This window comes from Crocodylus siamensis, chromosome 9 (genome assembly GCF_052110815.1).
Source record: "Crocodylus siamensis isolate JL-2025a chromosome 9, ASM5211081v1, whole genome shotgun sequence".
NCBI classification, from domain to species: Eukaryota; Metazoa; Chordata; order Crocodylia; family Crocodylidae; genus Crocodylus; species Crocodylus siamensis.
Genome location: NC_143403.1, coordinates 73,764,093 through 73,788,598, shown reverse-complemented (window position 1 = coordinate 73,788,598; position 24,506 = coordinate 73,764,093).

Below are 24,506 nucleotides of genomic sequence, written 5' to 3'. Positions count from 1 at the left end.
TCTCCCCAGTAGCTCCAGGGTCTCTGCTGCCAGCCGTGAGAGGCAAAAACCCACCCCTGAGCCGGCATCCTGGAGCCCCCAGGCCCTTGCCCTTGCCCCTGGGGTTTGCTTCTCCGTGCAGCCCAGGGGCAATTTAATGCAGCTTGGAGTGGGGACAGGCATGCGGTAGCTTGTTGCATGCCTGCCTCCTCTCCAGCTGCTTTAGACACAGCCCTGGGGCCCGGTGACCTTCAGAGTGGCCACGGCCACGGCCACGGCCACGCGCCGAGCCCTCCTGCTTCCCACCGCCCCGGGGAGACGAGCGCCATGATGTGCTTCCTGAGTCCCCTCTCCAGCCCCCGCGCTCCAGCCCCGTCCCACCGTCTCGCGGTGCCTCGGCCCCCTGCGGCTGGGGGCACCAGCACCCTCGTGGGAGGAGGTTGTCGAGGGCCGCGAGCATTGGGCCACCCCAGTGCCAGGGACTGGCCTCCCCCCAGCCCCTGCGGGTGCAGGGAAGGGAGTAAGGGCCCAGCAGGCGTGCGGCCAGATGAAGGGTGCGGGTATTCATATAGGGAAAGCGGGGGTCCCTGCTGTCTGATTCAGCCTGGCCTTTGAAGCCCTGGTGCTTTGCAGCTGGGGGCTGGAAAACCCTGTGCGGCAATGGGAAGATCTCGGCTACACCTTTCGTGGCGATGGGGGTTGCTCTCCAGCTCTCCCCCTAGCTCGCCCCTTCTGCCTTTTGGCTCGGGCAGACGAGAGGAGGGGGCATCCGAACCCCACGGCCGCCGGGCTTGCACGTGGCATCCTTCCATGGGTTTGGGAGGCTGTAGGGCCCCCAGCTGGAGGGAGGCGAGATCCTGCCAGCGGTAGCGCCACACAGACGGCGTTCGCCCGTGGGAACGCGGTGGTGCCAGGCCGCCCTCATCTGCCTTTCATCTCCCGGGCGCAGATGTCCCTCCCGGCGATGCCGATGTCCTTGCAGCCGCGAAGTTGCAGCTCCCTTGCCGCCGGCGCCAGCACAAAGGAAATCTTCCAGGCATCTTTCCAGCCGTTGCCTTCATCTCTTTCTCCTCAGGCCGGGCTCCCGTGGATCGCTAGCCGCTCTCGGGGCCTGGCTCCAAGCTGCAGTCGCGCGGCTGTCAGCACTGATCCGCCCGTGCATGGGATGCCAGAGAGCCGCGGCAGAGGGGAGGCCGCCAGATGCTCAGGGGCCAGGGAGGCTACCTCCCCCCTGGGAACTCATGGCAAGCTGTGTGGACCTTGGTGACTTCGGCTCTGTGGCTTGCCACCTCCCGCTCACCCGTTCTGCAGCCCTGATGGGGAAGGACTTTGCTGGGCCAGAAATGCCACAAGACAGGCTGTTTGCACGGCAGCCTGGCACTTCCAGCGTGCCCACAGCCAGTGTGGGCAGGAGGTGGCAAGACCGAATCATCCTCATCATCACCGAGATGCTCTCTGGGCTCCCTGAGCTGCCAGCGCGCCGGCTCCGGCTCCCGACTGCCCAGCCCAAGCCGCTCGGTGCCTTCCTGGTTGCAGGAGAGAGCTGATTTTTGGGCATGGCTCATTTTGGATGAGCTGTTTCGCACCTAAGAACGCAGGAAATACGTTCGGTTTTTGCAGCCACGCGGCACCAAGTCTTCACCTGCAGCAAGCTGCTGTCCACGGGGACGAGTCGCTGTACGGCAGGATCATGGTGTCCTGAGGGGCTGCAACCCCTTCCCCATGCCGGGGCTGAACCAGACACATGCAAAGGGCAGCAAGCGTGGTACTCGGGCCCATGCCGTGACACGGGTGCTCCGTGGCCCCGCACCACCCCTGCCCCCAGGGCCAGGTGTTGGAGGTCTCTTCAGGGCGACTCTCTGGGTGGCTTGGCGCTCACCATGGCTTGCTTGTCACAGCCTGCCTCTCCAAGCCATGCAGCCGGGTATCCCCATGCCCTTTTTGCTCCGGCTTCAGACCCCTGTCACGCTGAGCATCCCCGGGGGAGGAGGGTGACCTGCAGCCAGCTGCTGGGGGCTGCTCCTACCCTCCCCACGCGCCGCCTCTTGGCAGCACGGGCCCATCCAGATGTTGGTGTAGCTGAGCGCTGGTGGGTAATCCCTGCGTGGACTTACCCAGCCCCTGAATCCTTCTCGGGCTTTGTTCTCCTGAGTGCATCATGCACAAAACCACGACACAGAGCAGCTGGGAGTGAAGGGGCCACGTCCTCGTGTTTTGCCAAGGTCCCAAGCTCCCTGCACGGTGAGCAGCACCTGCCAATGACACCCGTTTGCTCCCATCCCTCGCGTCACAGGGACGAGCAGAGCGAATGCAGGCGCGAAGCACCAGACGACAGACCACGTCGATGCCACGAGACCAAGGTCGCGGTGCTAGCTGGAGCGCTGCAGGCCAACAGGTCCCGTGTGCTCTGCAATCAACCACAGACGCGCGCTCGGGGCCGCGGCCTCTGGGACCACAGCCGCCGATCGCCGGGTACGCTGTGAAAGCCGCGGCGAGGAGGCGCTCCCGGGGAATCCGGCTGCAGGGGTCCAGAGAAGGACCGCCCGTGTGCCGCCCCGCACGCGGCCCACTCCCACAGCCACGCGGCGCTGAGCCCCTCTCTCCGGGGCTGCAGCGCCACGATGCACCCAGGGACTTCATGCCAGAAACCTGCATGCTTGTAGCAGCCGAGTTACATAAAGTAGACCTGAATACAGGCTGCCCTTGCCATGTGTTGTAAGGGAGGGAAGAGCAAGCCGTAAAGCAGGATATTACAAGGTTATTTAGTGATTCTTCAACTGTTATACATCTGTCAACAACAAATAAAAGCAGCACTTGATAGCGCCACTCGGTGCGCCAGGAAATCCTCCTGGTTCCTTTCCTTACCTACAGACAGGGCCGACCTAAGGCGATTTGGATTAGCACAGTGTGATGTGATGCTCCCGCGCAGACCGCGCATCCTCGCCGAGGCGCTGCCAAGAATTCACTCGTCAAGGCGACGTGCAATATGATTGCAGTGGAAAACACATGTAAATGTTTGCCCCCTCCTTTTTCTAGAGGGGAAGAGATCTTGATTAAACAGTAATTAAGAGTGTTTTGGACAACATGAGGCAATCGCAGTCTCTCTCCCAGGTGCTTAATAAGTGCCAAGCCTGTCGAGTGAAGTGTTTATTTAGCATAGTAACAGGAGTCAGTTATTGCCAAGTTTACCGAAAATCCGGTCTCTATTAAACAGCGCAACTGAGCGAGCACCGGCCTCATGCCATTAGCTACGCTGTTGGAAAGGCCCACCGTCCACCCTCCGCGACCCGCCAACCCCCATGACTGACCGCGGGGCAGGCTGGACCCCACCGTCCTGCTGGCGACGGTGCCCGGCCGCGGGCACGGACCGCTCCAAGGGGCTCTGCTCCCAGTGCATGCACAATGGGGGCTGAAGTGAAGCTGAAGGGGCTGTGATTAGTCCCCTGCTTTCCCTTGGGAAGGGCAGGCGAGCTCTGCTCTCCACGGGGAAGGCCAGCTCGCATGGGGCTCGCTAGCCTGGGAGCCGGCCTGGTGAGCTCCGGGGCCAGCTCCCAGGCAGCGCTGGGGTTAAGGGGAAGAGAGCTGCGCGCCAGAGGCTGCTGGGCTCTTTCTTTCCAAAGATGCTGTTTGCATTGATAGATTTTCGGATGATGCTCCAGCAGAGAAAAATCAATGTCCCTCTGATTGTACCAGGAAGGGCAGTCGATTGGCGAAAAGCTGCGGCAGGCGCACTGGGAAATGGATTTTTCTGCTCTCCAGACATGAGCTCCAGATTCCCGGCGAGGAGGGGAAAACCGGCCGTGTGAGAAAGGGAATCGAGGAGGTGTGCAGGCTCCTTTGCTGCTCCTCCTTGCGGCCCCCGCGCCCAGCCCCACTCCTGGCCGTGCCATTCTCCGTGGACGTGTGGCCAGGCTCGGTGGCCAGCCTCTTGTTGCAAGACTTGGGACCCCGGTGCCCAGAGGGCCGGCACTGCACGGAGGCCGTTTGCTGGGTGAGATGTGAGCAAGCCTGTAGGGTCGGAGAGAGAAGCTGTGCAAAGCATTTCCAAGGGCCAGGGTGCTCACAGTTCACACAGACGCACACCCGGGTGCCCCTGGGGGCACGCCGCTGTGCTCGTGGACAATGCGTGCCCAGAGACCCCGGCGAGCTCCCCCGGGGCGAGGGCACTCGGAGGGGAAGCGGGGCCGGAGGTTTCATTCTCTTGTTTTCCTGCCTGGGGGAATTGTCTGCACCGCGGCCTCTCCAAACGCCGCTCTCTGCCTTTCTTTCCCGCGGGACCACTTTTTCCCAGTCCCTTGGGTGGTCTTTTTATGCAGGTTTTTATCCACGCTGTGGTAGGCAATAGGCAGCTCTCCAGAGAGCTGGAAAACCTCTGCTTGCTTTGCCTGGCTGTGGAGAGAAAAATGAGCTCCCAGAGCCTTGTCTGAGAAATTAAAAAGCAGTGAGAAAATGAAGAGAGCTTAAGTGATGGGAGGGCTTTGCATCCCCCGCAGAGCTGGGCTGTGACTCCTGCCTGCTCTGAGGAGCGGGCTGCCCGGGACCCCGTGGGCACGTGCCACGTGTCTGCAGACCTGCCCGTGCCCCAGAGCCGGCGGGGTCAGGACAGTAGCATGTCCCATATCCAAAATTTGACTCACAGCTGCAGGGCGAGGGGGCGCACGGATGGATGGAGCAGGGAAAGCCGACCTGGTCTGGGGTCACGTGTTGCCCCTTCCAGGCAAAGAGGTTGGCCAGGCAGCTCAGAGCACGTGCTACTCAGCCGGGCCTGCTCCTTTCCGCTCAGCTCAGGGCCGGGAGACCAGCTCGAGCCGAGATCCAATTCCTAGGTCCTCTTGGAAGAGAGGTGCAGGTGGGGAGAGGTCGGGCGTCCTGGGTTCATCGTGGCATCTGATGCCGCCTGTCGCGTGTATTTGGCAGCACGCTGATGAATGGCGCCGTGGAACCGAGCCCTTCCTTCTGCGGCATAATGAAGGGTTGTGACTAAAAGTTAACAGGCCGTTCCCTGCCTGCTGGAGCCTCTGCAGCTGCATTTCCACAGCTGGATCTGTGTCCGTAAGCGCACCGAGCAAAGTCACACCAGGCCCTGGCTCCTTGCCGCAGCCTCTGAGTGGAGGGTCCTGGGCTGGACCGGCCCCCACGTCCTGTGGCTCCTGGGACCGGGCACGAGTCTGTGCCATTAGTGACAGACGTGGAGGACACCCTTCTCCCCTGCCATCGGCCATCAGCAACGGCAGGATCCGGCCCATTTACCCTCTAACCTGGCTCCCACCGGGAGAAGGCGCGTGCTCCTGGGCTCCCGCGCAGCTGTTTCCTGCAACGCCCGGGAGGCAGAGACAGGGGCACTTCTCTAGCTCCCGTCTGCATCCCCATCAAACTTCATCGCTCGATTCATTCCCCTTCGGTTCAGCTCCGCACAAGGAGCGAAGGAAATCACTGAAGTTAACTGTGAGGGAGCAGGGAACAGCAAAGGACATATGGGTATGTACGGCAAGCAGATGGCCTATCTGACTAAACCACATCATATAAGTTTATGAGTCAGGCAGGTGCTCTTTCCTGCTGTTTTATAGTGATGTCTTAAGGATTTCCCTTTTGATATACGAGGCCGAATCGTCAGCTGAGCCCTCCTCTATCGGCGGCTAATCCCAAAGTAAATCACTGCAGAGAAGCAGCAGCGGCAGCGAGGGCTCGCGAGGCGCCCACGATACAGATAGGCCTTTGCTGTAAATCACCCGAGTCCCGTCCTCAAGAGCTAACACTGGAAAAAGCAAACAGTATAAAAGGTCAAATGCAAACAGCAAAGACAGAACAGGTCGGTGCCTCGCTCGCCCCACCCGCCGGGAGAGGCCGCTCGGCCGGCACCTGCCCCTCGGCCCTGCTTGTCTTAGCAGCACGACCTCAGCGCGAGCCCCCGCTCTCGCACAAGCACGCGTGTGCCGGGGCTGAGGACAGGCGCTACGTGTTGGAGCGGGGCGGGGGGGCTACCTTGCAGCCGTGGCACCCAAAACGCTGCTCTCCGCTCTGCCACCCCTTTAACACCTGGGAGGCCTCCCAGCCCCTGCCCTGGGCTGCTGAGACCCTCTGTGAGGCCACGCTGTGGATATAAGCGCCCCGCCACGATGCCGCAGGGGTGGGCACTGCGAGCTGTTCGCTAACCTCCGCCCCAGCCCAGCCAGCGTCTCCAGACCTGGCTCGCACCCCGGCCCATTGGCCGCGGGATGGACGGAGGCCCCAGCCCTGCATGTGATACACCGACGCAGCAGGCGCGCAGCGGAGATGGGGCTCGCTCGCTCTGCTTCCTTCTGACGGCACCTGTTTGTTGCGGCAGAGGGTGCAATCATGCCAGCTCCCTGGCTGACTCCCCACGGGGCCTGCAGCGTGGCCGGTGCACACCTGCGTGCGCCCGCCAGTGCCCGGGCACGCTGGCTCCCGCTGCGTTTCCAGAACATTCGCCATGGCAACCACCTCCCCGTCGCAGTCGCTACCTGAGGGCGAACGGGTGGGTGGGGAAGACAGGTGAGAAAGGACCCGTGCTCCCCCCTGCCACGGTGCTGGGCTGGATGGCGGGGGGAGCACGCACGTAGCCCCTCTGCACGGGTTCACATCCGCGACCTTGCTGCTCGGCCCCGGGGGGCTCATCCCGGCCGTCCACGCCGCGCTCCTGCGCTCTGCAGCCAGGGACACGTCTGCTCCCTTCAAAACAAGCCGACTTTACAGGCTGCCGGGTCTGCCTGGAATAGGTCGCCAAGCTGGAGGAAACCAGAGGCCGGGTTTTAAAGTCGAGCCAAATTTAAAGAAAATCAGTTTTAAAGCCAGGAGAGTTTAAGTTCAGCCAGGGGGCCGTTTTAACTCCTCTGGCCTTATAAAGTTATATTACACGTAAAAGAAGGTTGCAGAGTCCACAAACGAGGGAAAGCCAGAGCTATGTCTGCCCATGCATGTCACCGCCTTGCATGTCTGCATTTTGGGGCCATCTTACACCACCCGCTAGCATGTCACTTGTCCCCAGGACCCCCAGACCTCTTCTGTGCACGGGGTGGGCTCGTTCCCGGGACAGCGTTGGCTGTGCAGTGAAGCAGCGTGTTACCTGCAAGGCACTAGCCACATTTGCCGTGGAAAGGTCTGAGTGAGGGGGCTGCAGGACGAGAACGGACAGGCGACTGCTGCCTGGAGCGCTGGTTTCCACCCCTGCCTCCGGTCGTGAGAGCGGGGGGTCTTTGTCATTTCTGGGTGCCTGGGGGTGCTGAGAGCCCCGGGGACCTGTGCTTTGACCATCAAGACCTCCAAGAAACCAGGTCCTAGGATCTCACCTCAAATTCATGGCTACTTTTCACCTTGAGCCCTCTGTGCCTCAGTTTCCCATCTGAAAAGGGGAGGTACAGTAATGTTGGCCCTTCCTCTCTCAGGGCTGCTGGGAAAATAAATTCATTAGTGCTTGTTAAGCATGCAGATATCGTTGCCATGAGCACAGCGGAAACAGCCCGGGGGAAATTAATAATTTGGTGGTCAGAGAAGGGTTGGCCTAGTGCTTGGCAAACAGGGCCTGAGGCCACGTGCTGAGCACCGAGGACAGGACGGACTTGCTGCTGCCCAGCCTGCGCGGTGACTGAGGCAGGAGGGATGTGCAAGACATGCGTGTGATCAGACCAGCGAATGCACGTGCCTCCCATTCAGGACGCAAAGGGAACCTGAATTCTAGCACCAAGGAAGCCTAATGATATCACCGCTTAGCAGTCTTGTGTGTGTGATCTCCTAGGTTTAAACAAACCCCCAAATGAAATAACGCCCCCAGATTTCCATGCTGGGATTCGGGGGCCGGTCCGCGCTCCACTGCAGAGCTGTCTGGGACTCCAGTTCGCCGAGTCCGTGACAGCAACAGCAGAGTTGTGCCGTCTGCGAGGACCAGCGCTGGGGGGCACGGGACACGGTGCTGTTGGCTTTGCAGAGATCTGCTAGCAGCGGTGGTGAGGTGGGCTTCAGAGACCTCGGGTCCTGCTCCAGGATCATGAACAGAGCACGCTCCACGGGGCAAAGCGGGGGAAAGATCCTGTATCCCTCCATCAGCTTTATTCTCAGAAACAGCTGAATCGTACCGAGCAAAACCAAAAAGCAAAATACATAAATACCATCTGAGACAAGCACCAGGGATGGCAGTAGGCTCAGAAGGGCTCTCGGCGGGTCTTCCTTACAGCGCCTGTTAGAAAATATCACCATTTCCATAACTTTTTTTTCTTTTTCTCCCCACTCCAGGATCTCAAATGCAAAACCATTGGTCAAGGTGACCAAGGTTGCCCTGTTAAGCACTGAAAATTCGAGACATGTAAAAATTCAGCTGAGGCGCTCATCTCTAACTCTGCCCCCTTGTGCATATTCATTAAAATACAGTCCTTAATGATATGATCACAGGGTGTTTCCACAGATACTTTTCAAGGAGGAAACCTGCATTAACCGGTATGCTGCGGTGAGCAGCAGGCTACCCATGAAGAGATCATAAAGGCGTCAGGTTTAAAGCAGTACGTTCGACTTCAGCTTTCCCGTCTCCTGACCCAAGACTGCTGCACCGTGGCACTGTACGCTGCTTTGTATCGTACACAGGTGGAAGGATTACACCCAGCTCTTAGGACAACGGTTCTTAACCTCTCCAGACTCAAGGCGCCCTGCGGAAAACATCAGCTTTTGCTTCCATTTGTTTCCTGACTATGGAAGCAGACAAGCAATTCTGTTGCAAAAAAACTTAGAGAGACCACAGCAGGTCAGAGTGTTTTTGATGCTATGCATTCCTATTTGAAACCTCTGGGCATGTCTACACGTGCATTAATGCACTTTAGTTAATGTGCATTAAATCTAGTGCCTCTGGGCACTTACTTATACACATACCTTTTCATGTCTCAACGTGCCAGAGATCTGGTGGGTCGAAGCAGACTCCATCTGCACTCTTTCCTGCCCGGGGCAGGGAGTTGGACTCGATGAGCTAATAGGTCCCTTCTGATCCTACAAAAAACTATGAAATCTGCACTGCAGAAATAGGCGGCAGTGCACTTTTGAATTAAAACACCTGCGGTGTGTTTTAGGTCAAAAGCACACCACCATTTTCTCTGTACTGACACACATTTTGCCGCTGATACAACTGCACATGCCACAGTGCGAGCACATGTACAAATACCCTCCATTGTGAGGTACTAGGAAAATGCACATGAGCTTGTCTGAATGTGCATTAACTAAGTAGTATGGTTTTTGGAGTGATGCTTTAATCCGCATTAAAATAAGCTAATGCACATTAAAGTGCACGTGTAGAAGTGCCTCTGGGTTTATCTTGTGAATCATGTGTGGGCATTTGCACAACAAACATTGGCTCAATAGTTTGTGGCACCCTTGAAAGGATCTCACAACAGCCTGGATGAGAATCGCTGCTCTAGACAATCAATAAACTGGTGCACTTTGGCAGAGAAGATGCCTATATCCCTCTTCCAGCTACAGACACTTATTCTTAAGAAAATAAGGACGCTGAACCTGGCTTTGCTTGCAGGAGGAACTGGAGTGAAACCAGCAAGCTCGGGCACCCTGCATGCAACGCGGGGGCAGCCATGCTTCCCCAGCCACGCTCGTGGCACTCAGGGATGGAGCTGGAGTATTTAAAGGATTTGGGGATGTTGTTTCAAAACCTTCTTCCCTGGTAACCAGTAGCTCAGGGGACAGGAGCAAGGGACAGAGCTTCAGCTCGTTTCCAGATGGTGAGGGCCAGGCTGGCTTTTGGTCCCCCGTTCTCCATCTGTCCGTTTGACACATGCCCCCATTCAGAGGGAGTCACCCCTGTACACGTGGCGTGCACACGTGCACCAGTGCCCGTGTGTGGTAGAGGGCAGCTGTGCTTTCGCTGCTATGCTAGGCTGTTGGGAGGACTCTGTGTCCGGCTGGGCACATTCCCGCAGCCGCTCAGCTGGGATTTCTCCCCTCTGCTCATGCCCCCTTTCCTCCCCAGCTCTCCCCTCCTTTTGAGCCACATGAATAGGAGGGGACTTGATGGCAGGTCTTCTCTGCAGACACCTTGCCACCTCGGTGTTCAGGCGCCGATGCTGAATGAGCCGTGCCTTCGAGCCAGGGAGCTCAGGGTGGTGGAAGCAAACATGCCAGGGCTAGCGAAGGAAGCCGAGGGCATGTCAGTCTTCGCTGCTTGCTTGGCTATGAGTGACATTTCTCTGTTCGTAGAGCCATGAGCTGGGCCTCAAGTGAATAAACAACTCGAGTTGCTCATGGCTCTTGCCTGATTACAGTTCGGCTGGTTTCCTACTTTACATCCTTGTCCCAGGTGGAAAGAAGTGGGTTCTCATCCCACAATGGCCTCAGGGAGCCCATAAAAGAGACCCCCCACCTCCGGCATGACCCGGAGCTACGGCCACTGGGGTATTTGCTGCCCACACCTCTCACCGTGGCAAAGATGTGATGTCAGGCCACGTCCGGGAGGTGCGTGTCCCCCTGGACATGGGTGTCCTGCTCTCTGCTCTTACTCGTGGCCTTGCTTTCCCCTTCGGCCCTTCCTTCCACTTCCCAGGTCTGTAGTTTGTGTGCGGGCATCCCAGCAGCGTGTGGTGCCCTCGCGCGTGCCACCGTCCCCACCCGCGGAGTGTGGCCTCGCACAAGGGCTCCTGCCCCCTGACCTGGGACACGCCGGGGCTGGGATCGCTCGCGGGAGACATGCGAACACCCGGACAAGAGAAGCCCTGCACGGCTCCCCTTTGCGGTGCTGCGAGGACACGGGTAGCTCCTGGCAGGGCGGCCAGACAGCCTCCCTCTGCCACGGGTGGCAGGCGGGTGAGCCGTGTCTCTGCCTCCACCCACGGCACAGACAAGATGTTCCTCGAGCAGCGGAGGTGAATCACGGCTGTGCCGGTACATGCCCCAGGCCGCTGGGCGAGGAAGGGCTGTGGAGGAGCCTTGCTAGGCTGCAGGGGCAGAAAACCCGACACCTCCGTAGTGCTGCTGAGCTCGGTCCTCAGTCTTTGCAGCCATGCCCCTTTGGCGGGCATGTCAGAGCCCTCGGACCGGCGTGTCCACCCGTCCAGCCGGGCTTCATGGCAGCTCGGAGCAGACGCTGCGTGTGGCTGCCGAATGCACCTTGTGTAGGAGAAAACCCAGACTCGAGCAGAGGAAACGTGAAGGGCCTTGCTGGCTCGGGAAGTGTTCCTCCTCCAAGAAAAAGCCTTAATGAGCTTGACTGTGAGACATGGATTGATAACCCCATTGACCGGGGACTCCTGCTTGGCCACTGTGCTGCCAAGGGAGGCCCTGGCCGGACTGGCTGCTCCAGAGCCGGCCCTGGCGGCTAGCCCATCGCTTCCTTCCTTTCCCCTGGGCTTGTTCCTCTGATGAGCATGGGGTGCTGGGAGGCTTCGTCTGCGTGAGACAGCCACCCATTTACCTCAAGGTGCAGTGTTAAACACGACTCAGGGCTGGTTGCATTGCAACAAAGCCTGGTTTACAGCCTGCTTGGGACCAGTTAGGGTTCATCAACTTGAGCTGAGCATCACAGAGAGAAGCAGGGCTGGAAGGGACCTCCAGAGATCATCTATCCAACCCCATCCACATGGGGTTCATGCGTGCTGTGCCCTTTGGGCTCCCTCCACCCCTCACGCCTGCAGCCTGCCTCTCCTCACGTGGCCCCTGCTCGGCTGCATCCAGATGTTTGTGCCGTGCAGATGCTGGGCTCTGCCGCAGAGCGGTGGTACCCGAGGAGGCGTGCGCACCTCCCGCCCTGCCCCCAGTGCCTTGCCCTGGCGGGGCCGGTGGCTGGAAGAGGGTGGTGGAGATAATGCATGCTCTGTGCTTGCAATCTGGATGCTCTTGAGACAGGCACTAGGCTTTGGTTTAAAGGAGACATTGAGCAGGATGCAGGGAGAGGAGAGGAGAGGAAGGGCACTCGAGGGCTTCCTGGCCCGAGCTCTGGGCTTGCTTCTGTAGCTGGGGACAACGAGAGCCGGGGGGAGCAGGAGCAGGATTACCCGAGATTGGAGCAATCAGCTCCAGGCCTATCCCTGCTGATGCAAGCTGCCCGCACGCGGAGGCCTGTGCAAAGGCCTCGGGAAGATGCCGTGCGTGTGTCTGGGCTGCGCCGGCATGGCTGCGCCAGCACGTACTCCCCCGCCGGCTCAGAGAACGGAGCTCTCTCCCCGCCCCAGCCTTGCCCCCCAGCGCTCAGGTGCTGCTTGGCTGCTGTTTCCTTCCCGCCGGGAACGAGGGAGAGGTTCAGCGAGGAGACAGCCGGGATGAGCCATCCGGCGGGCTGTCCCAACACGTCCGGCAGCTCCGCGGCCCCGGGCCCTGCCTCGCCACGCGTGCCTGGTGTGTCATCTGCAGGACGGGTGCTGGGACGGCCTGCCCCGTGCACCCCTGCCCAGGGGCTGCCCGTGGCGCGCCAACGGCGGGTAGCAAGAAGCCTCGATACCCTGTGCCCATCACTGAGCCCCCTCCTCCGTGCCTCTTCTTTTCCTCAGCTCTCACAAGAGGCATCCCGACCCATTGCCCTGGCCTGGGCCTCGCCGCCCTGCCCCACGGGGGTTTCACCTTGGAGAGCAAGGACGCGTTTGACTCAGACTGATGCTCAGAGCGGGAACCAGACGCGAAGCAGGAAACCGGGCTGTGACAGGCCGCGAGCCGGCTCAAGCTCATATGCAATCACCGCCGGGGGTGGCCAGTGACCCGGGCTCCCTAATGATCGGCGCGTGCGTCACTCTCCGCAAAGGTTTTCCGGCCGCCCCCCGGTCTCGTCTTCCTGGGGCCCCTCGCTCGCCCTCGGCCTCCGCTGCGCCCGTTCGCTGGCGCATCCCTGACCCCGCGGGCAGAGCTGCTGCTGATCGGGGGCTTGGGGGAGCAAAACGGATTCGGGTGTGCGGAGGCCTCATGCTCTATGCATTAGCCTTCATTGCAGAGGCTTGCTGTGATCGCGAGGCAGGGAAAAGACTTTGGGCCGATACGAGAGGCCGTTAACAAGACTCGGCCCACACGCCGCGTTCCCGGCTGTATCTATCATAAAAAAGTAGGGGTCTTGCCCTGTGTCCTGTGTGCCAAGGGGCAGGGGGAGGCTGGACAGGAGTGTGACTGGGTCTGAGCAGGGGTTTCCCCCTATTCCCCTCGCCTTTGCAGCCTCCAGCATTGGCGGTGCAGTTGCCACGGTCAATAGCTGGGTGCCCTTTCCTCCCAGCGACGTGTCCCGGCCCTTGGAGACGCTGGCTAAACTCTCAGCTTCCACCACACCCGGTGGCCACGAGCTTCACGCTTTAATGCCACGCTGGGTGCAAAAGAATGGCTTGCTGTCCATTTTGAACCGCCAGCCTGCTCATTTCACGCTCATTCTTGTCTGGTGCAAAGACCCTTGCTCAGGTGTGGGTACGGGCCTGCACACACAGACCACCCTCAGTGCAGGAATGGCCAGGGGTGCACCGCGTGGCACGGACCCCAGTTGCTCCCCAGCCAGCAAACCTCCTCCCGTCAGCAGCACGGTGCACGCAGGCCGGGGCGGCGATGCAGTGCCACCCGCAAGGGCTTTCCGGGGCCTGTCGGGTCCGCACTGCTCCCAGGCGGCGACGACCCCTCTTCTCGTGCCGTCTGGCCAAGGCAACGGTGGGGCTTCCCCAGCACGTCGGCAGGCTCTAGGTGACCTGGGATATTCAGTTCTTGCTTTGTGAGCTCACGCGTGTGTCTGGAAGGTGCCCGTGCAAACCCCTGGCCCTCGCCGTGATACACACGCAGGGGCAGGCTCACGCAGAGGCACCCACGCGGTCTAGCTTGCTCTTAGCTCGCTCAGCTCGCAGTTGCCCTCTGGGCACGACCGGCTCGTGTCAAGAGCACGTTCCCAAGGCTCGTTAGCCCCGAACGCCCGTGTCATCTTCTCGAGCCGCTCTCCCGCGTGGCGAAGGTGAGGGGGTCACGCGCTAAGGCAGCGTTTCTCCCCTCGCGTGAGATGCACCTAGCAGACGCCGCGTGTCAACACCGATTTGCTTCCCCGGCGTTTCCGCAAGATGATTTCCTTGTTAAAAGTGACAAGAAGGTGCGGAGCCGCTGGCCTTTCGCCCGGGATGTCACCTCGTCTCCGCGCAGGGCAGCGGGCACACGATGACAGAGCAGGGCTGGGGGGAGCTCGGTTTGGTCCAAAAGCAGCGTCCCGCCTTGCTCCGACCCCCGGCGAGGACCGGGCCATGCTGGAGCCTGCGCCCCGCCTCCCGGGACCGGGTCTGAAGCATCTCAAGCGGTTTGACCGCAAGCGTTTCAGACCTCCCTGCCCGGTCTGCCGGTTAGGGATAAGCTGGAAGGGTTTATCCTGGGCAAGCCGAGAGACAGGGGCGCAGGAAAAGGGACACAAGAAAATCCCAGACACACCACAAATGTTTTCTAGTGATTCCCACTCCCTGGACGCCTCCACGCCATGTGGCACCAGCTCATCTTCTCCAGCCCAGGTCCCGCACGTTGGCTTGGCACAGCCCGCACGGTGCAGCGAGGGACCCTGCATAACAGCGCCCGTCTCCGGGCCTGCGGGACGAGGGCAGGGGGCTTGCACGCGGGTTATGCTGGGGGCCCGGCCTGCCCAGGTCACCTTTTGGTGCCATTTTATCTCACTGCCGAGCAAACAATGGTGAACAAACTCTCCCCTGGTCCCAACGCATCCTTCGCCAGGCGCTGTTTCCAACCATTTTCTACAGCGATCAGACGTGGCGATTAAAACCACACAGCGAAGGCTTTGAAAAGCAAACGATAGGATCAAAGCGCTTACGAACTGTGAACTTTAATGGTCAATTGAAGGGGTTTCTCCCCATAAATTCTGCTCTTTGCGCATGGGCTGACAGGTCAGAGTAAGGACGAGAAATCCTCAGGTCCCAGAGAGATTTCCATTCGGGGGAGTTGCGTTGCTTGTCCCTGGGCCAGCCGGGGGGGAGACCAGTGACCGCGTCAGGCGTCCTAGGAGGTGAGGGGTATACATGCTGTATACATGGTCCCTCCAAATGTAATAAAATGTCATTTTTGTCATCTGGTTGGTTTCTCCTGAAAGGCCGTGTTGCAGGATTGCAACAGGGATGATGACGGCATGGGCAGAGAAGTACTTCCTCAGCACGCCCTGTCCAGAGAAAACCCCGACCCCTTGGTCTGAGCATCTCCCTGCTCATCCACGGCCCCGGGTGATTTGCGTGCGCAGGCAGCCGGTTGCAACAGATGTTTTTGCACCGGCTGTGACCGTCCCATCACAAAGCCTGGGTAGGTTTAGGACGGCTTCGGCGCAGCATTTTAGGCCGAGGTTGGTAGCAGCCCGTCTGCGTGCACGCGGTCACGGTTGGGAGGAAGCTGCCTTGAAGCGAGAGGAGAACATTTCTCTTTCTGGATCTAGGTCTGGATATTTGCTCACAATCAAAACACGCAGCTTCTCTGCACCGAGCAGCAGCGAGGCCGGTCGGAAGAGCCGGGGGGCTGTTTTGTCTCGGCTTTCGTCCAAACCCCTGCACCACCACGGAGCTGGGTAAAACGCAGCGAGAAAGCAAGTGCCACGTGGAGAAATAAATCGACGTGGAAAGGGTCCGGGGGAGACTCAGGGTGTTGCGGGAGAGGGGGGACCATTCGGGGCGCGGACGTCTCTGTCGGGAGTGTGCCCACATGTGCCTGTGCAGAAGCGAAGGAGCAGAGGTGAGCGCCGCTGGTCCGCCCCATTACAAACCGGCCAAACCCCAGAGAGTTTCCCCACTTGAAGGAAAGGCCAGGGCGGTCATCATCTGTCCTCTAAGCAGAGGAACGGGCCGGCTGATGGCTTTTGCAGACACGAGCAGCTTGGGCAGAGAAGCCCCCATGCTCCCCAGCATGGTGGCAGGGAGCTGAGTCGATGATGCACGCAGGACCTGATTGTGTCCGGGCACACGCGGGCGGCAGTGTGGGAAATGGGCACTTCCCGGGGCTGGCTGCTTGCACGGGAACGCGGCGCCCGGGACCACGTGGGGGTTTCCCTAGGCTGGCCCAGGGACTCTGCAAAGCTGCCACCTTCTCAGCCGTTTGGGGCAGGTTCAGCGAAACGCGCTCTGGTTTGCCTGCGGCTGAGCCCGGCTCCGACGCCGTCCAGGCGCGAGGCCCAGGGTAGGCGTCCGAAGCATCCGAAGAGGTGTCTGTGGTGAAGACCCGTGCGGCTTAGGAGGTGCTCTGCAGGCTCCAGCCATTTGCACGACTTCAGGCCTTTTCTAGCTCACGTTGGGTCCCAGGTTTGCACCCGTCATGCCCCATCTGCAGTGCCGTGAAGCCACGACGGGATCCCATGCCGAGGCTGAAAGGATTCATTCGTGAGATAAAGCGTCTGTGCAAAGACACAACTGCCGGGTGCTGGGGCCCGCCGGGCTCACGGCAGGCTGGAGCAGCTGGCGGGTCAGGGCCTGGCCTGGGGGGAGCGCGTCTGCGCGTCTGGTGCTCGCCGGTCTCGACAGCCCCGTCCTCTGCTCGCCCTCGCTGCTGCACTGCCATCGCTGAGGGCCACGGCTGTCCCGGGCCTGGGGAGCCCTGCGTCTCCACGGTTCAGCCACGACCTCCGCTTTCACCGGGAGAGCAGCAGCCGTCACTTCATCCCAGCCAAGCGCTGGCGCGGTGCCGCTGGCAGCCCGGGCGCGCTGCGAAGACGTGCGCGAGCTCCTTCAGCAGCGGGGCAGGGGCTGGCCTGGAGGGTTATCCTCCGGCAGGGAAGGGCTCGACTTCTCCAGCGACGGAGGGAAGCGTGAGGGGTGCGCAGCGCCTTGTCCTTGACGGCAGAGCGATCAGGTGCAGCACTTGTGGCCCCAGACATGGAGAAGCAGCCAGGTTGTGGGATCCCCATCCTTGGAGGTTTTTACCCAAAGCCTTGGCTGGGTGAGATAGTGGGGGCTGGTCCTCCTGACCTCCTGAGGTCTTTCCAACCCTCAATGTCTCCGATTCGAAGTGGAGCTGGGTCAAAACCCGACTCCCACCCTGGTGATCCCTCGAGGCTGCGACCTTTCTCGTCAGAGCGCCTCTTGCAAAGCTGGCACGAGGGAGCCTTGCTCGCTCGCCCGTCCCAGGGCATTGCAGCGTCCGGGCCGGGATTAGAAAGCAGTCGGCAGCTGGAGCCAGGACCCAGGCCCGAAGGAGTGCTGGAAAGCATTTCCAAGTGGGAGTTGCGCTCTGCCATCCGTCATCGGTTCAGACGGAGAGGAGGGAGTCGGCGTGAGACACGGCAATGTCTTCCTCCCTGTCTCCAGCATTAATTTAAATGCCAAAACGCAGACCGTGTGGAATGCACCGGCATTATTGAGAGCCCTTGCCTCTAATTCCATATGGCATGGAAATATCCCCCAGGTGGTATTTAGCAGACACCTGGCACTGTCTCACAGCTTGGAGGTCAGCGCAGCCCGCTTGGCTGTTTATTCATTCTGGTATTAGGCCACGTCGAGCAGGATGCCTAAGGTGACAAGAGAGCCCAGGCCGAGATGGATGCAGTGGAGACAGTCGGAGTGCGGGGCTGGAGACGGTCTGGGGAGAGGAGAGGATCGTGCTGCTCTCCATTTTTGCTGAGTTTATCTCCGTTTTTATCTGATTACACCCCGGATAACTCATCAATATTGTGATCCTGCTGACATATAAGTGAGGAACTGCATAATTCATGGCCGCTGCGCTGCTCCAGCAATGGGAGGCACATACTTAATTAGACGCTTAGCCGTTTCGCACGTTGGGAGGAGCTCCTGGATTGCACCTGCTTGAGCAAACGCCGCCGTGTCCGTGCCCGGAGTGGCCGGGGGCCGCCTCGCGGGGGCTACTGTGCCCCCTTCGCGCCGCAGCCCCGGCGCCCAGGGCACTCATCCTGGCTCGGGAGCGTCCTGTGCTCTTTGGAAGGTGTCCCCGGTGCCAGGGCTCGTGGCTTTGCACACCAGGGAAGTGTGTCACGGCCAGCTCTGATCGGTGCTTCAGGGCCAATCCCATGGTAATTGTCCAGATCAGCTGTGTTGGAGGGGACCTTGTGCGTGCCGTTAGCACCAGGATGACTGCAACCTTGCTTGAAGTGGGAGCCTTCTTAAAGGCACGAGCAATGGGGCATATCCCCCGCCGCTCTACGGACCACCACGGTGACCGGCATGCAGTGGTGGATCCCTAGCAGGCAGGGCTGAGGGCGGGATCCTGGACTGCACCTACGCTGCAGCCTGGTTTGGACAGGATTGCAGGGGCTGGCCTGCATGACGTCCGGGGGTCCCTTCCAGCCCCACTTCTCCATGACTGAGCCCTAGCCAGGTCAGTCTCCATTTGGATCCAGTCTTGCCCGTCCGCCCTCTACCACGGCGGCCACTCGCACGACATTGGTGCCACAGAGCTGGGGAGGGCCAGGGGCTACTTCTGCAGCCCTGGGAAAGCTCCCGTGACGTGCGATCGAGCGGCTGGTAGGAGAACAGGTGTATCACTTCCTGCATGATGCACAGTTGGTATGACAGGAATATTTTGTCCTATGGGGGAGAATCTGCTTAAAGTAGGTCAATACACTGGGAGCGATAATATATACAGTATAGGCTGGATGCATACTTCAGTGGTGACATCTCTTGCAGGGCTCAATGTTCAAGCATGAGTGAATTAATAGGATGCTCGTGTCAGCTCTTGGCACCAAAACGGGGCGTTCGCCGGGTTCAGTGCTGATCGGAGGATCCAGGTGCAGAATTGGGAGGCCCCGGGAAGGCATCCACGTCTCGGCCTCGTTCCCTGGCGCTGCAGGAAGCGATGCGCAAGCTGCCAGCAAGCGGCTCGGGGACAGCAGGTGGTGGAGCGTGCTGGTGTAATGCAGCCTGCACCGGCAGTCTGTTCTCCTGGCCCTGCACCTCCAGGGGTCTCGTGGCCGTCCAGCCCATGCCGTGGCCGTGGGAGGGGCCGGAGTCCACGTGACGATGCCTGCATCTCCGCAGGTGCCTTCTGCAGCTGCCTGCAGGGTCTCGTCCACCTTCCCACGCAGGTGCTAAAGCAACGTCCCTTGGGGATGAGCGTGTTTGCACGCGCAGTGTGCTGGGCCGTCAAGCGCCACCGACCCTGCTCTGCCTAGTCACGGCAGCACGGTCTCTCACCGTCTCTTGTCTTAGGGCATGTAAACACGACGCCCTCTCTTGCTCCATCTCAGACTGGGGTCGGCCGTGCCCAGACCCGTGCTCACCTCAATGGTCTTCTGGAGCGAGGCCTCCAAGACGACTGGGACCCCCGTGTCCCTTGGCCATGTTTTGCCTCTGCTGAGTGCAGAGAGATGGGCAAGAGCTCTTGCCTCCGGCAGGCACTCACGTTTCCTCCTCCGACGTCTAGAGGTGGATCAAACGGTGTAGCAGGAGGGGGGTCAACATGTGCCAGGAGACATGTGAGCAGCAACAGGGTAGCCTGGATGCTCTTGCTAGCCACATGTGCGTCCGCTGCTCATCCAGCCCTCGTGAGTCCCTGGTCTCAGCTTCCTGTGGCCGGGAGGGATCCCTCCTAATGAGACCTCAGCAAGGGACCTTGGTGCCCCAAAGCAGGTCCAGCAGCCCCCCACAAAAAACTCTTGCTTCTGAATGCCATGGCTGAGGAAGACTTATTTCCATCTCCCTTTTGGATACCCCCCTTGACTTTCACCGCTTGTCGTCTTGCTGTGCTCCTTGCTCTGCCTCCACTTGCTCGAGATCAATCACCAGTTTCTACGTGGCTGTCACGTCCTCTCTGATCATCGTTCACCTGGGGTGAACGATCCCGAACCCGAAACCCGGTGCATCTTCAAATGGAGGCAGCCAAAAATGGGCTCTCGGGCTGGTGGCGTGCCAGTATCTCCCCCTCACAGACCATTTGAAAATGGATCTGGGATAGTGAGACATTTCTCCATTTTGTGGTGCTTCCCTTCATTAATTTCCTGGTTGTAGTACATTACTCATGGATAATTAAGAGTGAGCTATTAATACAACATTTAATATTCAAGTGCAGTGAAGAGGAGAGAACAATAAGTCAAGGAATCATATACTACAAGACATTTCAGTTTAGTGATGAGATTTTTTTTTGCTGGCTTTGGCTATCAGAGCATAGTCTGCTTCCATTTGAGTGTGGTCCCGAGGACTTCATTTATTGATAGAATACAAATAGGACATTAAATCAGGGGATGCACATTTGAATTGCTGGCTGTATATGCAATTATGAATGGGATTGGCTACTTCTACCCCACGTACCTTAAGTTAGGAGAATTATGTTAGACTCTGCTAAGGAGAGCTCAGAGTGTCTTAAAATTAATGAGATTGAAGTCTGCCCAGGAAAAAACATGAATGCTAAAATGCTGGTGCTAGCGCAGGGACATAAAAATTGCTCTGGAGAAGGTGGCTGCCCCGGGTCGGGCTGGAGCGGTGGTTCTCCCTCAATGCACCCCTCAATGGACTCGAGGCACCCTGTGGAAAATGCCAGCTTTCAGTTTTCCCTTGCCAGTTTGACTCTAGAGAAATACCAAAGCAATTTTTCTGTTGCAAAGAACTCGGAAAGCCCAAAACAGGGCAGGATGCTTTTAACACACTGCTTTCCTATTTGAAATCGGGGTTTATCTTGCAAATCATGTTTGCACACCTCATTGTGTGGCATCCTTGGAAGGATCTCCAGGCACCCCAGGGTGCCATCGCACCTCGACTGAGGTGGAGAAGTGCTGGGCTGGCTGTCGGGAACCTGTCCTGAAATGGCCCTGACCCTGCACAGAGCATGAAATAGGTCAATACAGCCAGCCATGGCTCTGCCTCGCCCCACCTGCTTCATCCATGGGGAAACAGGCGCCTGGCGTCGTACAGAGGGAGGAGGGTGAAGCACACCGCCCCAGCCCTAGCTTGCTCTGCCCAGGAGAAGTGACTCTGACATGACATGTCCTGGTGTCTTTCAGCCTTCTCCCTCCTGGCCTCATGCCTGGTCCTCAGCCCATGTTCGGACACTGCTTTTTAGAGCAAAGGAGTCAAGCCACTGTGTGGTCTGCTCCTTTTACATTGTGCTGGAGGCCTTGCAAGGGAAGCCCCTGCCCGTGTCCCTGGAGTGGGGCTGTCTTGGCCGGCTGGACTCCAGAGGGCCAAGCTTTTGCGGGCAAGATTTTAGCCCATCGGTGCATCATGGAGTCACGACAAGGTATTTTAAACCAGCAGAGGAGGAAATGAGTGTATGCATGCACACTGCAGTCATCTTGTGGGCTCATCCATTAGAAGGCCACATCACACATACATTTACACACACTGCACACCTACATGCACACGGCTGACACAGCGGGCACGGGTCAGCGTCGTGCCTTCTCTGCACACGTGACCGTGCGGGCCCTGAGCGTGGAGTCGGGATCGGTCTGCGCCGCTCCAGCCCCGGGCAGGATGAGACGAAGGTCATTCACTTCCCGTGTGCCGGGCTGTGTTCGCACAAGTCCCAGCCCGAGTGGGAAGTGCCTCTGCAACCCATGGGCCATTAGCAAAGGTGACCGTGCCAGATGCCCCCTTGCCCACCAGGCCTCTCGGTGCCAGGCGGAGCCGTGCGAGGCAGAAGAGCTGGTGTGTTTGTGCCACTTGTGCTCCGATCACTTTTTGTCACTCCTCTGAGACATTTCCTGAGAGCGGCTCCCAGTCACTGCTCGCTAGCACCCCGCAGCCTAGGTAAGCACCCACGTGCACATGCTGTTTTGTTTGATCAGCAGCATAATTGGTTATTTACAGTCAGCAAAGGGTAAGTGTGGCTCTGACCTTTCTTCCTGCAGGTTGCGTCGTTAATAATGAGCCCGCTAAGCACATCCATTTGTCTAATAGGGCCCCTCTCCTGGGCTGGCATTCAGCGCTCCTCTGCTCTCCGAGTCCTGACAACAAGCTCCCTCGCCTCTGTAAAGTGGTCGAGAGAGACCGACCGATCTCCCCGGCTTACTCCGGAGACGGGGAATGTAATTAAACATAGGCACCGTATTGATTCCCAATTAAACAGCAGCAAAACAAATTATTTACTAGCATAATAAAAATGTTGTGGGAGTGATAACAGCACTTAGGCACAAAGCTTTCCTAAACCCACTGCGTGCATGCATTCATACGTGTCACGCCAACAGCTGCATTCGTCCCGGAGAAGTCTGGAGCAGAGCTGGGCATGGGGAAAACCCGCCTGCATCTGGGTACGGGAAGGGCCGCGTGGTGCTCGGAGGCCAACGCGTGCTCCCAGCGATGCCCCTTGCTGGCATTGCCTTTCCTCCTGGTTGGACGAGGTGACCTCCTGAGGTCCCTTCCCGCTCACATTTTCTATGAGGATTGGCTTGGGCAGAGCAGTAATGAAGGGAAGCTGCGGGTCCACAGAGCGCCTGGGCGTTTTCCTTGGTTGTACCATGCAGCACTACCGTAGGCCAGGGCCAAGGGTGGCCTAGGAGCTTTGCCCCCAATCCTCAGAGGAATTTAGCTTCTAAATGTCCTTGAGGAGCCAGGCCTGAATCACGCAGAGGGTCTGGTTCAATCCCTGACCAGGACCTCTCCCTCCCTGGGGGTCGTGGGACACAGCGCCAAGCTGCCTGGCACCTCTCCAGGTGCTTCTCCCTCCCCTGCAATCTCTCCAGTCCCACCAGCACCTTTGATTGGGAGGAAACTGGGACCCCCATTTTCAGACCTGCTAAGGCACTCTCTCGCACATCCTGAAGGCCATTTCCAAACAACGGGCCCCCTGTTCCCACCGCACGCGTCAGGGTGCAGGGTGCAGACGTTCGGCCCGCCAGAGAGGCCGTGTCCTCCCTCCCGCAGGGGCCCAGGGAGCATCTTTCCCTGCATGCCCTCTTGGCTGGGGATTGCACGGGGAGCACCTGGGTGCAAGCTCATGAAAAGCCGTAAGGAACCAGATGCACTTGAGGCAACTGATTCTGGGCCAAACCCTCCCTGCCGTGCGGTGCCTTGAGTCCCCCCTGACGCTTCTCAGGTGTGGGGCACGCCGCCCGCTACCATCAGCGATTCTCCACCAGGATCGGGGCCCACCCCAACTGCAGAGCAGCAAAACCCGGCAGTCGCTGACCTGTGCGGACGTGGGGCTCACTCAGAGGTTCCTTGGGGAAGGGACTTTTCTCCCTTGTCCCGGGCGTTTACAAATGACCTGCAACCCTAAAGCGAATGTGGTGTGCACAGGGGCTGGGGTGGGCGCTCGCAAGGGTTTGCTGTGCTGCTGCTTTGCTCCAAAGCCCTTGGGATGTGTTTTTTGCTGGGAAGAGTGAGCCCTGGTGACCTCTGTTTTGCCAGCAGCAGAATATTTCTGTTCTTTGGGGGAGGGTGGGAGCAATGGACGTGGAGAGGAGGGACCCGGCAGCAGGCAGGACCCTCCAGGGTGAAGAGGCAACCTGAAATGTTTCAGAGCAAAATTGGTGGCCGGCGCATCGGCCTCCGCGCTGACATGGGGCTGCATGTCTGTGCCTCCGGAGCGCTGATGGGAAGGGGGGATTGCGAGGCTGGGTGAGAGCTGGAGCGGCAGTGGGGTCCTTGGGGCATCTGCTTTTCTTCGGTGGAGTGCGGATTAGCCTTGACAAGCAGCTGCAAGGCAGCAATGCCCACCCACGGGGCGGAGGGTGCTCAGCCACGGCCCCCATGCTCACGGCACCGCCATCCCAGGGAAAAGAGGGCATGTGCTGGGATCCTGCAATGCAGATGGGGCAGGGCTGCATTCCTATGCAAGGGCAGGGGAAGGGACCTGCCGCGGCTGCCTGGACAGATGCTCCACCAAGCCGCTTTCCCAAACAGGACTTTCCCAGGAGAGGAGGGGGAGCCAGTGGAAAGGGCACGGGTGAAAAGCGCGGTGTTTCTCCAGCCCTGCAGGGCAGCGGTGCCCCATCTCTCCGCTGCAGGAGGCTTCCAGACCCTTCTGCACCGGTGACAGGTACGCCCACATCCAGGGTATGGCGAGGAGAGAAGACCCAGCCTCCTGCTTACTCCCAGGGCCAGATCTGGGAAGCTCACGTTCCCTTTATCCCACCATCTCCAGGTGCAAAGGTCCAAAATGGGCAGCGGCACAGAGCGGGGTGGAAAGCTGCACGCTCTGCTGTGCATTGCGGGGGCAAAGGGGGCATGTGCCTGAACCATCAACCGGCGAGGCTGTTTTTCCGTGCCGGGGACACAAGCGCAGTTAATTGAAACCAAGCAGGGAGTTTATTTGTCTGCACCTACAGTGCACTAAATAGAGTCATCATGCTCCCGGGGCATTGGGGGATCAGCGCAAAGATGGATCTTCTCTGCATGGCTTTCCAACACACTAGCTGTTAGTTAAAGGAGATACTGTTGTTTCTGCTTCCTGCGGTGAATAAAATTAAACAACTCTTTATTTCTGAATGACAGCCCAGGGACTGTACTTGTGCTGGAGCTCAGGATGAAGTGGCTTCATCCCACTGCAGGTCCTCTGGGGCCTCGAGCCTCCAATTCATTAGTTGTCAGGCTTGTAGGTGGATTCCGCATTAGGCCTTTAATTTAGTGTATTGCCATGGGCTACTGACCACATGACACTGCTCAAATGTGAGCAAATCTAACAAGAATCTGGGGCGGCTCTTTAATTTGGTGAGAATAACAGAG